Source organism: Armigeres subalbatus, chromosome 3, assembly GCF_024139115.2.
Source record: "Armigeres subalbatus isolate Guangzhou_Male chromosome 3, GZ_Asu_2, whole genome shotgun sequence".
Taxonomy (NCBI): domain Eukaryota; kingdom Metazoa; phylum Arthropoda; class Insecta; order Diptera; family Culicidae; genus Armigeres; species Armigeres subalbatus.
This window is the reverse complement of record NC_085141.1, coordinates 234375655-234392826: the sequence shown is the minus strand read 5'-3', so window position 1 is coordinate 234392826 and position 17172 is coordinate 234375655. Positions and strand designations below refer to the sequence as shown.

The 17172-nt window shown below is 44.1% G+C and overlaps 1 protein-coding gene and 1 pseudogene across 1 annotated transcript in view; both read right to left on the bottom strand.

Moving 5' to 3' along the window:
• The window catches only part of LOC134220944 (protein muscleblind-like), a 666328-nt gene that overhangs the window by 229144 nt on the left and 420012 nt on the right, over positions 1-17172 (bottom strand). The gene's annotated exons all lie outside the window — the stretch shown is intronic.
• Positions 551-12004, bottom strand: LOC134219465 (cGMP-specific 3',5'-cyclic phosphodiesterase-like; annotated as a pseudogene).

Genomic DNA, 17172 nt, shown 5'->3' with positions numbered 1-17172 from the left:
GTTCGGATTCCAGTCAAAATTCGTTGGGATTCCAGTTGAATTTTTTTGGTATTCCAGTCGAAATTCGTTGGGATTCCAGTCGGAATCCGGTTGGGATTCCAGTCGGAGCCCGTTGGGATTCCAGTCGGAATCCGTTGGGATTCCAGTCGGAATCCGTTGGGATTCCAGTCGGAATCCGTTGGGATTCCAGTCGAAATTCGTTCGGATTCCAGTCAAAATTCGTTGGGATTCCAGTCAAAATTTTTTGGGATTCCAGTCGAAATGTCGGAATCCGTTGGGATTCCAGTCGAAATTCGTTCGGATTCCAGTCAAAATTCGTTGGGATTCCAGTCAAAATTTTTTGGGATTCCAGTCGAAATTCGTTGGAATTCCAGTCGCAATCCGTTGGAATGCCAGTCGGAATCCGTTGGGATTCCAGTCGGAATCCGTTGGGATTCCAGTCGAAATTCGATCGGATTCCAATCGGAATCCATTGAGATTCCATTCGAAATTCGTTCGGATTCCAGTCAAAATTCGTTGGGATTCCAGTCGAAATTCGTTCGGATTCCAGTCAAAATTCGTTGGGATTCCAGTCGGAATCCGTTGGGATTCCAGTCGGAATCCGTTGGGATTCCAGTCGGAATCCGTTGGGATTCCAGTCGGAATCCGTTGGGATTCCAGTCGAAATTCGTTCGGATTCCAGTCAAAATTCGTTGGGATTCCAGTCGAAATTTTTTGGGATTCCAGTCGAAATTCGTTGGAATTCCAGTCGCAATCCGTTGGAATGCCAGTTGGAATCCGTTGGGATTCCAGTCGGAAACCGTTGGGATTGCAGTCGGAATCCGTTGGGATTCCAGACGGAATCCGTTTGGATTCCAGTCGGAATCCGTTGGGATTCCAGTCGGAAACCGTTGGGATTCCAGTCGGAATCCGTTGGGATTCCAGTCGGAATCCGTTGGGATTCCAGTCGAAATTCGATCGGATTCCAGTCGGAATCCATTGAGATTCCATTCGGAATTCGTTCGGATTCCAGTCAAAATTCGTAGGGATTCCAGTCGAAATTTTTTGGGATTCCAGTCGAAATTCGTTGGAATTCCAGTCGAATTTTTTTGGGATTCCAGTCGAAATTCTTTGGAATTCCAGTCGCAATCCGTTGGAATGTCAGTTGGAATCCGTTTGGATTCCAGTCGAAATCCGTTGGATTTCCAGCCGGCATCCATTGGGATTCATGTCAGAATCCGTTGGGTTTCTAGTCAGAATCCGTTGGGATTCTAGTCGCAATCCGTTGGGATTCCAGTCGGAATCCGTTGGGATTCCAGTCGGAATCCGTTGGGATTCCAGTCGGAATCCGTTGGGATTCCAGTCGAAATTCGTTCGGATTCCAGTCGGAATCCGTTGGGATTCCAGTCGGAATCCGTTGGGATTCCAGTCGGAATCCGTTGGGATTCCAGTCGGAATCCGTTGGGATTCCAGTCGGAATCCTTTGAGATTCCAAATACTTTGATATTTCGGTCGAAATCCGTTGGGATTCCAGTCAGAATCCGTTGGATTTCAGTCAGAATCCGTTGGGATTCAGTCGGAGTCCGTTGGGATTCCAGTCGGAATCCGTTGGGATTCAGTCGGAATCCGTTGGGATTCAGTCGAAATTCGTTGGAATTCCAGTCGGAATCCGTTGGATTCCAGTCGGAATCCGTTGGGATTCCAGTCGGAATCCGTTGGGATTTCAGTCGAAATTCGTTGGAATTCCAGTCGCAATCCTTTGGAATGTCAGTTGGAATCCGTTGGGATTCCAGTCGGAAACCGTTGGGATTGCAGTCGGAATCCGTTGGGATTCCAGTCGAAACTCGATCGGATTCCAGTCGGAATCCATTGAGATTCCATTCGAAATTCGTTCGGATTCCAGTCAAAATTCGTTGGGATTCCAGTCGAAATTCGTTGGGATTCCAGTCAAAATTCGTTGGGATTCCAGTCGAATTTTTTTGGGATTCCAGTCGAAATCCGTTGGAATGTCAGTTGGAATCCGTTGGGATTCCAGTCGGAATCCGTTGGGATTCCAGTCGGAATCCGTTGGGATTCCAGTCGGAATCCGTTGGGATTCCAGTCGGAATCCGTTGGGATTCCAGTCGGAATCCGTTGGGATTCCAGTCGGAATCCGTTGGGATTCCAGTCGAAATCCGTTGGGATTCCAGTCGGAATCCGTTGGGATTTCAGTCGGAATCCGTTGGGATTCCAGTCGGAATCCGTTGGGATTCCAGTCGAAATTTGTTCGGATTCCAGTCTAAATTCGTTGAGATTCCAGTCGAAATTTTTTGGGATTCCAGTCGAAATTCGTTGGAATTCCAGTCGCAATCCGTTGGAATGTCAGTTGGAATCCGTTGGGATTCCAGTCGGAATCCGTTGGGATTCCAGTCGGAATCCATTGAGATTCCATTCGAAATTCGTTCGGATTCCAGTCAAAATTCGTTGGGATTCCAGTCGAAATTCGTTGGGATTCCAGTCAAAATTCGTTGGGATTCCAGTTGAACTTTTTTGGGATTCCAGTCGAAATTCGTTGGAATTCCAGTCGCAATCCGTTGGAATGCCAGTTGGAATCCGTTGGGATTCCAGTCGGAAACCGTTGGGATTGCAGTCGGAATCCGTTGGGATTCCAGACGAAATCCGTTTGGATTCCAGTCGAAATCCGTTGGGATTCCAGTCGGAATCCGAATCTGCAATCCAATGGAATGCCAGTCGGAATCTGTTGGGATTCCAGTCGGAATCCGTTGGGATTCCAGTCGGAATTCGTTCGGATTCCAGTCAAAATTCGTTGGGATTCCAGTCGAAATTTTTTGGGATTCCAGTCGAAATTCGTTGGAATTCCAGTCGCAATCCGTTGGAATGTCAGTTGGAATCCGTTGGGATTCCAGTCGGAATCCGTTTGGATTCCAGTCGGAATCCGAATCTGCAATCCAATGGAATGCCAGTCGGAATCCGTTGGGATTCCAGTCGGAATCCGTTGGGATTCCAGTCGAAATTCGTTCGGATTCCAGTCGGAATCCGTTCGGATTCCAGTCAAAATTCGTTGGGATTCCAGACGGAATCCATTGGGATTCCAGTCGGAATCCGTTGGGATTCCAGTCGGAATCCGAATCTGCAATCCAATGGAATGCCAGTCGGAATCCGTTGGGATTCCAGTCGGAATCCGTTGGGATTCCAGTCGGAATCCGTTGGGATTCCAGTCGAAATTCATTTGGATTCCAGTCGAAATTCGTTGGGATTCCAGTCGGAATCCGTTGGGATTCCAGTCGGAATCCGTTGGGATTCCAGTCGGAACCCGTTGGGATTCCAGTCGGAACCCGTTGGGATTCCAGTCGGAATCCGTTGGGATTCCAGTCGGAATCCGTTGGGATTCCAGTCGGAATCCGTTAGGATTCCAGTCGGAATCCGTTGGGATTCCAGTCGGAACCCGTCGAGATTCCAGTCGGAATCCATGAGGTTTCCAGTCGGAATCCATGAGGTTTCCAATCGGAATCCATGAGGATTTCAATCGGAATCCATGAGGATTCCAGTCGGAATCCATGAGGATTCCAGTTGAAATCCATTGGGATTCCAGTCGGAGTCCGTTGGAATTCCAGTCGGAATCCGTAAAGATTCCAGTCGGAATTCGTTGGGATTCCAGTCGGAATCCGTTGGGATTCCAGTCGGAATCCGTTGGGATTCCAGTCGGAATCCGTTGGGAATCCAGTCGGAATCCGTCGAGATTCCAGTCGGAATCCATGAGGTTTCCAGTCGGAATCCATGAGGATTTCAGTCGGAATCCATGAGGATTCCAGTTGAAATCCATTGGGATTCCAGTCGGAGTCCGTTGGAATTCCAGTCGGAATCCGTAAAGATTCCAGTCGGAATCCGTTGGGATTCCAGTCGGAATCCGTTGGGATTCCAGTCGGAATCCGTTGGGATTCCACTCGGCATCCGTTGGGATTCCAGTCGAAATTCGTTCGGAGTCCAGTCGGAATCCGTTGGGATTCCAGTCGGAATCCATTGAGATTCCATTCGAAATTCGTTCGGATTCCAGTCAAAATTCGTTGGGATTCCAGTCGGAATCCGTTGGGATTCCGTTCGGATTCCAGTCGGATTCCGTTCGGATTCCAGTCGGATTCCGTTCGGATTCCAGTCGGATTCCGTTCGGATTCCAGTCGGATTCCGTTGGGATTTCAGTCGGATTCGTTGGTCGGAATCCGTTGGAGTATGATATGGAATACAAAAATTCATTTTCCACTTTTTTTTCATATTGAGTTCTTATTCGTTTACGTTTTATCAATGTAATTGCAGTGAACAATCGCATGGACGCCAGATAGTGATCGGTAATTGCATCGAAACACTCCCGGTCTTCAGTTTACGAACAACGGAAAGCCCTCGCAAAGAGAAATTCAACCGCAATATTAGCTCCACCACGGAGCCAACCGATTTCCTGGGAAATTTGTCTGGGAAAGTTTCTTTGTTTCCGAGCAGCAATCGGTCGGTTTGGCCCCAAGTCCTACCCTAACTCGAATGTGGCGCCAGGCTGCTGAAATGTGAATTAGACGGAAGTATACAACATTGGTTTGCCGACGACGAGGTGCTTTTCCCTTCGCAATAAATGTGTGTACATTCCATTTCTCCCTCCGACTTGTTTTATCCTTTTTTCTTCATTCGGAAATTATTCGCTCCACACAGACGGCCACCCTCTCGCTGTCGAACTTGTAATGATGGGGTCGTCCGTCGGTAACGGCGTCGTCGTCGGCTAGACGAAAATAATTACAGGCCTTACGTTGTTAGTGGAGAATTTATGTGCTCCATAGTTTTCCCACTTACTTCGTCTCAACATGAATCGATTTAGCCGCTGACATCACTACCAATCGATTTCCTCTGTGGTGCCGGGGTGGTTGGTGCATTAAAGATTTCCAGCGCCCTCCGTCATGAAAATTTCATTGTCCAATTACGAAACAACGTTCGCATAATGGAGCAGGATCCCAACAACACGACGACGACAACAAGTGAAATTTAATTGTTTTAATAACAATGTCAAGAAGACATTAAATCCCCATTAAGCTCACATACGTTGCATACACTGACTGTGATAACAACAATCAGCACAACTTCCCGCAAGCCACCATCGGTACTCGACCGAAACCCCAGTATGCGACTTTGTGGTGAACGGCGGTCATTCAAAATTCTGGCTCTCTCGTACTCGGAAGATAATGTTCCTGCAGCAGCGGGGAGCTCCTGTGACGACTGGTGGCGGTCGGTGGCAGAGCAGCAAAGATGCTGCTGCTGCTGCTGTGCTAAGCAAACAAACACGGGCCAGCACATTTTAGCGAGCTATACGTTGACGATGACTTGAAGGGTACAGGAAGGCATTACTTGAGTGTTTTAGAAGAGGATGACGATCCGGAATGCAACTGAGACTGAGACTTCTGCCGCCGAATTCACAGTGCGCTTCCAGGTTTCTTAGGGAGCTGGGGAACAGTGGTCCAAATTACTTCCCTCAATTAGTTCGATGTTTCCGAAAATATTTTCTCTGGCAATGGAAATTGTTCCAATGAAGAATGTTGCCAGCAATGAGATAAAATGCATTTTGGAATAAAGTCTCCACATACATCTTCCTTCAATATATCCAATAATTAGGAACTCCTTGATGAGAAAGGCTTTTACGAAAGATTGTGCGCGTTTAGGCACTTTTCCCACTGACAAATTTCCGACCACGCTGCTCATGTGGAATGCGTGTATGATTTAAGACTTTCCAAGAAGCACTAAACTGTCAACAAATACGAGATGTTGCACATAAAACATCAGCAGCAGCAGCGGGAAGCGAAACGAGAATCACTTGAGTTTGGTGTATCGTGTTGCAAAGTTGGTAATAGAATACTGTATGATACTCGCAAATGCAAACACGAGCATCGAAAAGTGAAAACGGTATTTCATAAAGTTTGCATTCGAGGAACTAAATGTTCGTTACTATTTAGTTGGCTTTCGAGTGTCTAGTTTGACTGAGAGTTAGAAATATTTTTTTCTAATTTAGGTACTTGACGTATTTCATTTGATTTATTATGAACTTGACATCATGAGTAAACATACTCGACTCCAGTTCAAACCTTTTTCAGGAGAAACAGTCCCAGATTTTTTCCGTTAGAAATTGTTTTTAGGCAGTTCTGAAGATGAATATTGAGCCACTAAGAAATCCCGATTAAAACTTACAAGTTGAACATCTGGTAATTCCTTTCGAAGAGAATTAAAGGCACAATATTTTTTTTTTGCATAACTCTATGGTATATTTTAATAACTAGAAGCATCAAGATTAGCAATTGCAAACCTTTTTTTTACGAAAAACTCAAATACACATTCAACTTTATGATGCACAAAAGCCCCAAGAAGTGGAGCAAGAATCATTGCCAACAGCAAACCGCCATGTGGTTTGGTCGATAAGTTCCTGTACCTTTTCTCTGTTGTTTTTGATTAAGAAAGTTTTGCCCCCAGAGTCTTTTGATCGATCAAATAGTGTAACGTCACGGCTGGTTTTGCTAACAAGAACGCTCAGAACGGCAGCAATAAAGCACGGAGAAAAAAGGTTACAAGTTGACCTGGTTTCATTGGGCTTCTTACTGTGCCGTGGAGTTTTACATCCTTTATCTGTTACCCCCCGGCCCGACCCGACCCGACTTGGCACACGCTCCAGTTGGGAAACAACGCGCTGTGACGGCGACGTTCGTTCTGCTCACAGCACAAAGGATATAAAGTTAAAACTTTATTTCCTCAAATAACAATAAAATTTATTAATCTACTATTTTAGCCCTCTTGATGTGGCCTATGGGCTCCTCCGTTACAAGCCATGGGGTATCGCAGTCACGGTCGGCGACATGGCGGGTCCTCTACGGCAGTCGTTATTTTCGGGAATTGATTTCTTGCTATCACATTGCTCCTGTCGGTACGGTGGTGACACTACTGGAGCCGGTTGTTTTGAAAACCAGGGCCCTTCGAGGCAATAAATATGTTTGCTTGGGGATTCCACGGTATCGCTCAATCGAATCGACTGATTAAAAAACGGATCCGGTCGAGTGTTTAAAATTATGCTTCCCAGCAGATTGTTTCCGCAGATAAAGTTTATTGTAGTTCACAAACTATAACCGCCTGCAGAACATTGATCTAACGCTGATGCAAAATATTTAAAAGCCCTGAAATGAGGATTAGGCTTAGAAAGATTATAATTATGAACCACAATCAAATAATATTGGAAACATAACTACTATTTATCCAATAAAGGATATCAAGGCGAAATTTCACGAAATTTTATTATTGATGGTATCCTGATGTAGAGCCCAACAAATGCTAATTCGGAAATATTTTATGTCATGTATCAGTACACAGGAAACTGTTTGTTTTGGTCCCAGTTTTAAGTGTCAGCCAAATCTATTCAGATTTCGTCCATGAGAATTTCCCACTGTCTCATCTTTTCACGTAGCAGAGAACCTGCGCGTCCATATCAAAAGTTATCACCCACAAAAAAACCCTACTCAATAACCGTAACTCATGTAAATCCGCACATTCCCATCGCATGGCTGGGTAGGATTTGGTTGAAACCCAACCGCACTTGACGCACAAGAGTCCCGCCTGCCCGGGTCCATACAATGATGAGGCTACCTGTCAGCCACGACGAGCATTGAGCCCGGTGACCTACATCGTCAGAAGAGCTGACGTTCTTCCTAACAAGTGAATGTATGGCAGCCACCGAGAGCGGCTCTTCCTGTTCTACTCATCTGATTATGACGATGCGACCATAAGGACAACCGCAGTTGTACGTACCAAAGGTTGAAATGAAATCTGATCCCTAACCACCGCTGTTCCCCGAATGTGCTTCTCGCTTCAGAAGAGTGTCTCGCAATTTTTGAAATTCTTCTTGTGCTGCGCCGACTGACGGTAGGCTACTCCACCTGTTATTCATTCATACGCTCGTTCACCCTTTCATCGCCGTGGGAAAATGCGATACACAACCGCCTCCTCCCCCCGTGCATTGTCGCATCGGTGGAGTTGGGTTGTAGGGGAGAACAGTGTATAACGCACCCACAGGTCAAACAGGGCCTAACTCATAAAATCACTCATGTAATCTATTGTGCGACATTTATGGACGAATATTACCATTACAATCAGGATCTCCGGCTTTCAGTCACATGAAAATGTTGATAATTGATCCCTGAAAATTAGCATTCCAATTCAATATTAGTTTTTCATTATTGAGCTGCAATGAAAAAAATGAGCAGAATCTCTTCATTGAATATTTAACGATTTGCGATTCTTTCACCTCACCCGTAAGATTTTCGTTCAGTCCATTAAGACAAAACAAATAACCATGCATTCACCATTATTTTACATGCAATTAAGTTATTTTAGACCAAATATATTTTAAATGCGCTAGAAAGTCATAAAAACCTAACCTAGTTTTGTAGATTTTGCTTCTACACGTTGAAATGGCGCGATATTCTTTAAAAACATCGAAAAAGCTTAAGGGGTGCATTTTGAACTGTTCTCCCCTACGCTTTTTTGCTACCATATAAAAAACTCCTGGTACTGATGGTTCTAACGAATGTAGCGTTCACTTTCAGTGCTCGCCGCCCCCAAGCACAGAGCGAGCACTTGTGTATGGTATTGTGCGTTCATTCCGTTGAAGATCTCCGCTGAAAGGATGATGGTCGGGTATCCGGATGAAAAGGCCGAGGAATGAATGGAAACTGACACAGTTTCTGGAGATCGTTGGATTCCTCTTTAAATCAATTTAAAATACTTCCACAGTTGAAAGTGGAATTTAGTGACGGTATGCACAAACACATTAGAAAATAATGCCATGTTTGTCTAACGCGTTACGTAGCTTGTGAAGATCACATTATTACATTTTGCTTTAGGAAATGAAAGCCTTAACTGCTTGTTTGGTAAATTTTTATTATTCCGTCGAAATTTTGCCAGATTTTTACAATTAGTTGAAAGTGAATGTTTTTACGTTGTTTCCAATCCAAAACTAAATACGTGCTGGATTAGAGAATCCAGAAGTTTATTTATGGGTCCATTATCCAATTGATAATGATAGCATACACAGGCGGGGCTTATTGTAAGCAAAAGTGACCTCGGACTGGTCATGAAATATCAGGCAGTCTGAAACGGGTCACTGGAGCTGCAATAGAACTAGCACCTTCTAACTCCCGGATTAAATCTGATTAAAAGACTGCTCCACCACAAATGTATTTTTATTCTGGAATCAGAAGTGGATTAAAATAATGGATGATCGTAGCAAGCGTATTTTCGTTGAGTGCGATTGTAAATATAATTTTGGGCTAAAATCAGCTTAAGGAGTCCCGTCCGTCCTGTATTAAGTTTTTTAACCTTGAGTCGCCACGAGTATTATGGTCTATGTCCCCTCCCAACTAACTGTTAAGATAAGATGATAAACCATGTAAAAATAACATACCTGAGAATTGCGGCTCCGCCAAGTGTCACACACGACTGAGCCTACCAAATAAATGAACTGGCAGCTTAAGGAGTCCGTTGGAGCAAATGTAAATTTCGAGAAACTCGTGAAAGTTTGCCAATTTATTAGTTTTGATCAGGGATCGGTATTCTCACCCATTTCTACGAGCAGATAATGCTCATTTAAGTAGATTTTTTCCAAGAGATCATTTTATGGGAAAGAGAAAAAAAATCTGATGATTAATAACAATTTTTTGTTCACTTCCAAAGCCGTGAAAATTTGATTCGCTCGCTTTCGCACTTCTTTTGTCATTTTTGTGCCTTCACCAAATGCAACATGTGTAGTATTTAAGGAGCAAACAACCTAACTGCTATTAGCAGTCGATGTGGTGGAGTGGCTACATTGAGCGCATCTCAATGCCATTTTTGTTCTTGGTTCGGTAATATTTTTTTTATAGTTGGATGCCAAAAAGTTTCGCGAAAGTGCGTGAGGCGTAAAAAGGGTGAAACCCAGATGAAACGAGAAAAAATAATCAAGTAGGCACGATTTTCGTTTATACTCCAGGTTTGTTCTACATCAAAGAGTGATGGGTGGACGATATTTTTAACGACAAACTACAAAAAAGACTCCCATCGGAATCCGGAGAGGATTCCCTTCGGATCGGAGGATTCCTTCGGAATCGGAGAGGATTCCTTCGGAATCGGAGAGGATTTCCTTCGGAATCGGAGAGGATTCCCTTCGGAATCCGGAGAGGATTCCTTCGGAATCGGAGAGGATTCCCTTTGAAATCTGGAGAGGATTCCCTTCGGAATCCGGAGAGGATTCCCTTCGGAATCCGGAGAGGATTCCTTTTCGGAATCCGGAGAGGAGTCCTTTTCGGAATCCGGAGAGGATTCCTTTTCGGAATCCGGAGAGGAATCCTTTTCGGAATCGGAGAGGATTCCTTTTCCGGAATCCGGAAGATTCCTTTTCGGAATCCGGAGAGGATTCCTTTTCGGAATCCGGAGAGGATTCCTTTTCGGAATCCGGAGAGGATTCCTTTTCGGAATCCGGAGAGGATTCCTTTTCGGAATCCGGAGAGGATTCCTTTTCGGAATCCGGAGAGGATTCCTTTTCGGAATCCGGAGAGGATGCCTTTTCGGAATCGGGAGGGGAGTCCTTTTCCGGAATCGGAGAGTATTCCTTTTCGGAATCCGGCGAGGATTCCTTTTCGGAATCCGGAGAGGATTCCTTTTCGGAATCCGGAGAGGATTCCTTTTCGGAATCCGGAGAGGATTCCTTTTCGGAATCCGGAGAGGATTCCTTTTCGGAATCCGGAGAGGATTCCTTTTCGGAATCCGGAGAGGATTCCTTTTCGGAATCCGGAGAGGATTCCTTTTCGGAATCGGAGAGGATTCCTTTTCGGAATCGGAAGGATTCCTTTTCGGAATCCCGAAAGGATTCCTTTTCGGATTCCCGGAGGGATTCCCTTCGGAAACCCGGGAAGGATTCCTTTTCGGAATCGGAGAGGATTCCTTTTCGGAATCCGGAGAGGATTCCTTTTCGGAATCCGGAAGGATTCCTTTTCGGAATCGGAGAGGATTCCTTTTCGGAATCGGAGAGGATTCCTTTTCGAATCCGGAGAGGATTCCTTTTCGGAATCGGAAGGATTCCTTTCGGAATCCGAAGAGGATTCCTTTTCGGAATCCGAAGAGGATTCCCTTCGGAATCCGGAGAGGATTCCCTTTCGGAATCCGGAGAGGATTCCCTTTCGGAATCCGGAGAGGATTCCTTTTCGGAATCCGAAGAGGATTCCCCTCGGAATCCGAAGAGGATTCCCCTCGGAATCCGGAGAGGATTCCTTTTCGGAATCCGGAGAGGATTCCTTTTCGGAATCCGGAGAGGATTCCTTTTCGGAATCCGGAGAGGATTCCTTTTCGGAATCCGGAGAGGATTCCTTTTCGGAATCCGGAGAGGATTCCTTTTCGGAATCCGGAGAGGATTCCTTTTCGGAATCCGGAGAGGATTCCTTTTCGGAATCCGGAGAGGATTCCTTTTCGGAATCCGGAGAGTTCCTTTTCGGAATCGGAGAGGATTCCTTTTCGGAATCCGGAGAGGATTCCTTTTCGGAATCCGGAAGTTCCTTTTCCGGAATCCGGAGAGGATTCCTTTTCGGAATCGGAGAGGATTCCTTTTCGGAATCCGGAAGTTCCTTTTCGGAATCCGAGAGCATTCCTTTTCGGAATCCGGAGGATTCCTTTTCGGAATCGGAGAGGATTCCTTTTCCGGAATCGGAGAGGATTCCTTTTCGAATCGGAGAGATTCCTTTCGGAATCCGGAGAGGATTCCTTTTCGGAATCCGGAGGATTCCTTTTCGGAATCCGGAGAGGATTCCTTTTCAGAATCCGGAGAGGATTCCTTTTCGGAATCCGGAGAGGTTCCTTTTCGGAATCCGGAAGGATTCCTTCGGAATCCGGAGAGTTCCTTCGGAATCGGAGAGGATTCCTTCGGAATCCGGAGAGGATTCCTTCGGAATCCGGAAGGATTCCTTCGGAATCCGGAGAGGATTCCCTTCGGAATCGGAGAGGATTCCTTCGGAATCGGAAGGATTCCCTTCGGAATCCGGAATCGGAGAGGATTCCTTCGGAATCCGGAGAGGATTCCTTCGGAATCCGGAGAGGATTCCCTTCGGAATCCGGAAGAGGATTCCTTCCGGAATCGGAAAGGATTCCTTCGGAATCGGAAAGGATTCCCTTCGGAATCCGGAAAGGATTCCCTTCGGAATCGGAAAGGATTCCTTCGGAATCCGGAAAGGATTCCCTTCGGAATCGGAAAGGATTCCTTCGGAATCGGAAAGGATTCCTTCGGAATCCGGAAAGGATTCCTTCGGAATCCGGAAAGGATTCCTTCGGAATCGGAAGGATTCCCTTCGGAATCGGAAAGGATTCCTTCGGAATCCGGAAAGGATTCCTTCGGAATCGGAAAGGATTCCTTCGGAATCCGGAAAGGATTCCTTCGGAATCCGGAAAGGATTCCTTCGAATCGGAAAGGATTCCTTCGGAATCCGGAAAGGATTCCTTCGGAATCGGAAAGGATTCCTTCGGAATCGGAAAGGATTCCTTCGGAATCCGGAAAGGATTCCTTCGGAATCCGGAAAGGATTCCTTCCGGAATCCGGAAAGGATTCCCTTCGGAATCCGGAAAGGATTCCCTTCGGAATCCGGAAAGGATTCCTTCGGAATCGGAAAGGATTCCTTCGGAATCGGAAAGGATTCCTTCGGAATCCGGAAAGGATTCCTTCGAATCGGAAAGGATTCCCTTCGGAATCCGGAAAGGATTCCCTTCGGAATCCGGAAAGGATTCCCTTCGGAATCCGGAAAGGATTCCCTTCGGAATCCGGAAAGGATTTCTTTCGGAATCCGGAAAGGATTTTTCTCAGAATCCGGGAAGGATTCCCCTCGGAATCCGGGAAGGATTCCCCTCGGTATCCGGGAAGGATTCCCCTCGGAATCCGGGAAGGATTCCCCTCGGATTCCGGAAAGCATTCCCTTCGGAATCCGGAGAGGATTCCCTTCAGAATCCGGAAAGGATTCCCTTCGGAATCTGGAAAGGAGAGTCCTCTCCAGATTCCAAGGGGAATCCTCTCTGGAATGCGAGCAGAATTCCCTAGATATGCTGACGGGAATCCTCATCGTATTTTGAAGGGGAATCCTTTTTGAATCTCGAGGGGAATCCTCTCGGGTTTCCGAGGGGAATCTTCTCCGGATTCTGATGGAAATCCTCTAAATATTCCGACGGGAATCCTCATCGGAGGCTTACTTTGCAATTTGAAAAATTGCAACCTAGTTCCGGTGTTTTCTAGCAACGCCTTATCCTGTCCACAACTCCAGGTCATCAATAATATAATAAAACCTTGAATTCATCAAATACACTTGCTCCTCTGTTCTGAAAACAAAGCTTTTCTGGCTGAACTCGGAGTCCGCATATTATGCAGTCTGTTCTGCAGTGGTTTTCAAGCAGTGAGAATTCCATAGAAAAACATCCTTACGCCTAATTTTTCGGCAACCGCTGCTACAACCAATTGAACACTGCTGAGCGATTTTGAAAAAGATCTGTCTAGAAAATATTACTCAAAATCAACAGTGATCAACAACTTGATGAGCGATTTATCCTTAGGGGTTGATATTTTGTAATATGTAGGCTGTAATGAGGCTAAACTTGGAATCACAATGTTCATCTTTTTTTCTCATTATATATCCCTTTTCATAAACTGTTATGACACCCTTTTGAAGCAGAAGATTTTTTTCTTCTTACAGTCAATACGACTAGATAAATTTTTGTGGAAAAAAAGCTAATAGGAAATTATCAAAATTTTCCAGGTACCATGGAGAAAAAAAGCGTTCAAACCGAGCTGCCTTTTCATTGGTGTAAATCCACTGCATTCTCAACACCCAAATTCCAATATCCTACTGCAGTCATCACAAAATCACCTTTTACGTCTTTTACGATCACTCATTTGTTGCCGCTTTGCAACCCGTCAACGTTCGCTTTGCCTTTGCCGTCAACCATGGTCCAATTTCCACCGTTTAGAGCGGTTTTAAAATCCGACTGGAATCCACCGAGGAGCCACTTCCGAGAGTTTCGCCCTGCGACAGACCTCAGAACCGCCATCCATCGGTGTTCGGAACAAGACATCGTTGCAGAATCTTTGCGGACGAATGCGCCATAAAGCTGAATCCCAGGGCGATCACCCGCTCAAGCATCCCACACCAAAACAGCCGTAAGCCGCATACCGCGAAAAGACGTTATGAAATTTTTTACAGCGTCTAATTTAACGATCCCTTTATTTTTCCCGGTCGTCGTCGGTCGCCGCCGTTGTTGTCAGGCGGTTTCATTCGCTCGTTGACAGAAAGGTACGTCGTCAACCCACACGATTCTCAAGCGTAATTTCCTCCTGCGATGAACCCTTCGTGAACCTCATTCCGCAATGCGAGGTGCGACATACGCAGAACGGTTAACGATGCTGCTGCTACAGTTTTGGGAATTATTGAACGAGGATTTATTCCACATATTGGCACCTTTGTGCGTCAACCGTGCATGGTCCGTGGTCTACGCAAGTGGGATCACACGAGGGATCCGATCGGATGGGTTGATAGCCGGAGTCAACGAGGTGAGCTTAATTCGAACGTTTTATAGCGGTCGCTGTGACTGAGTTCATAGCCTCGTGCAATTCACATAAAACATGTGAAATATGATGTTTTTGATCAAGGGCGCACGGACATGCTTTCCAATATTGATGATTTTGACATACATTTTAACCTGACCAAATAAAAAGGCTAAATTAATTCGCAGTACTCACTGCAAGCGACGTTCACAAAACCCAACTCATAACTCTTCGCGAGTCAACGACGAATTAAAAAAAAAAAAGTTCACGACCACAAAACAGTTGTCACTTGATTTGCTTCACGGAACCAGCGGTAAAGCAGTTCATCATGTTGCTGCTGTAGCGTAGAATTGACTATTTCAAATATGCTAACCAACGGTAGTGTATCATTGTCGGTAAACTTTGTCACATACACAGTTTTAAAAAAGTTTGAACTTAGTTTTGTTTGAAATCTATTACTATTTCCATGAATTGGCTAACAATTATAGTATATAGGCAAAGGGACTAATTTCATGAAGCTAGTATGCATTTCCCAAAATGGTTATGCAAAGTTTATTCTGACAGACAATTTTCATTCCGCAGTTTATTATTGTGTGAAGAAACCTGCATTAAGTGATTAGCTTGCAATTACTTCCCTTTTATACAAATATTCCAGCAAAAAAATCAACAAACCTTCAACTTAACTACTTACACCAAGTCTGAACTTACTTTTTTTCTCGACATAGTGTTCACAAATTTCCTATTCGTGGCGCCGCTGGAGTAGTGTCCATCCGTCCGGTCGCAAATGGAGAAAATGTGTTCACTTCCGCTTTCCGGACTTCATGGAAACTAATTTGCGAATGAAAAATTGCCCAAGTTTATGTTCCGACGCGCGTTTTCACGGTTACTGACCGGCAAAGCGGAGAACGACGACGACGACGACGTTTGGACATTACTTGGCACGTAGAAAGCGCATAGAGCGGGAATGCAAGGCCGCAGGCAAGGCTGTTTTGTATTTTGTGTACCGTCGTGCGACACATAGTTGTCCTATGTTCTCCTGTAAATTGAGATCTATGACAGTTTGCATCTGATATTTTCCCAAATAGATTCTCAAATAATGACACTTTGATAAATTTGAAGCAAATAATCAAAAATGTCCTGTTGAAAGCTACATTGGCTTTTTTATTTGTTAAATTACTTTATTAATTCTATTGGATTTTATCGAATTAATTTAGTTTAGAATAGTACGTAGGACAATTATGTGCAAGCCCCAATTTATACGTGATGAGTACCCGGATAAAAATTCACAGTGACTTGTATGACATAACCCATTGAAATACAATAGATTGTGTGGCAAACAATACAAACTATTGTATGCTTATTGTAAAATGTTCACGGTTGTAAAAGATCTTTATTGTACGTACATTAAAATCACAATATATTTAAATGTTTCCGATATATTCTATTATATTCTTATTTGTTCGCTTATGTTAGTATTTGCTCATCAAAAACTAAACAATTTTTAAAAGTAATCGGTTTGGATGATCTGGAAATCCGTCTAATGTTATTGAATTAATATAATTTTGAAATATTTCATGGATTTATTATATTGATGAAATAACAATTGAAAACTAATAACATTACAATAGCTTTGTTTATTAAATGAAAAAAATGTTATACCGGTTCTCAAGTATATATTTTCATATTGCAGGTCTTGTTGCAGGTCTAAAATGTTTTGCAATAAAAATTTGATTTCAAAAAATGAAAGGAACAAAACTTTTGCTTATAATTTACTCGGAGAATGGCTGGATTCATTTGACCGTGTACAGTTTTGTTTATAATTAGTGAAGAGATGAAAATAATGAAACTGTATGGTGCAGAAAGTGTTTTTTTCATTGCAATTTCTGCTGCTGGGAAAGCGGTAGATCACTATGGCTGTACCGTGGTGAGTATCTAAAGTATTGAAGCGCGTTAGAGCATCATTACTGGGCGCGAGTATTTTGATCACTCTCACTGTACTGTCATTTTATATTAGTCACTCTTTTTCGCATCGGTCACTATTTTCGGTATTTTCGGTTATCATTTCGGTGGCTGCATTCCGTATCGGTGACGTTCGACGTTTGATAGTTCATCAAATAGTAGCGCTGTTATTTGGTCAATTTGGTCACCTGTCAGCTGCGCTACTGTTTTAGCAGCGCGTTTAGTAGCGACTGGTAAAGTGTCAAGTAATGATACTGCGCTGACAAACGGCTTATACTCACCACCGGTAATCGTAATCTTATACTGCAAAAGTTCAATGTACATAATGAACGCAGTGGTTCATCCCGAACAAAATAAATGGAATTTTTATCATCATAGTACCTGATGACTTTCCTGGTAACATGTATCCTTGTTCCTTGACAGAAATAAAGCTTAAGATGAATAAAATACAGATGCTTGCTGGTCACTTGTAGAAGATCGTTCAGTGACTACCATTGGCCAATCTCACCACCAAGATATAATAAGAACTGATGCAGGTAATTTTTTATTTTCTTCTCGACGTATTTTTTCTAATAAAACTGACATTCTTCTATAATTTACATTTTCACAGGTTTATATCT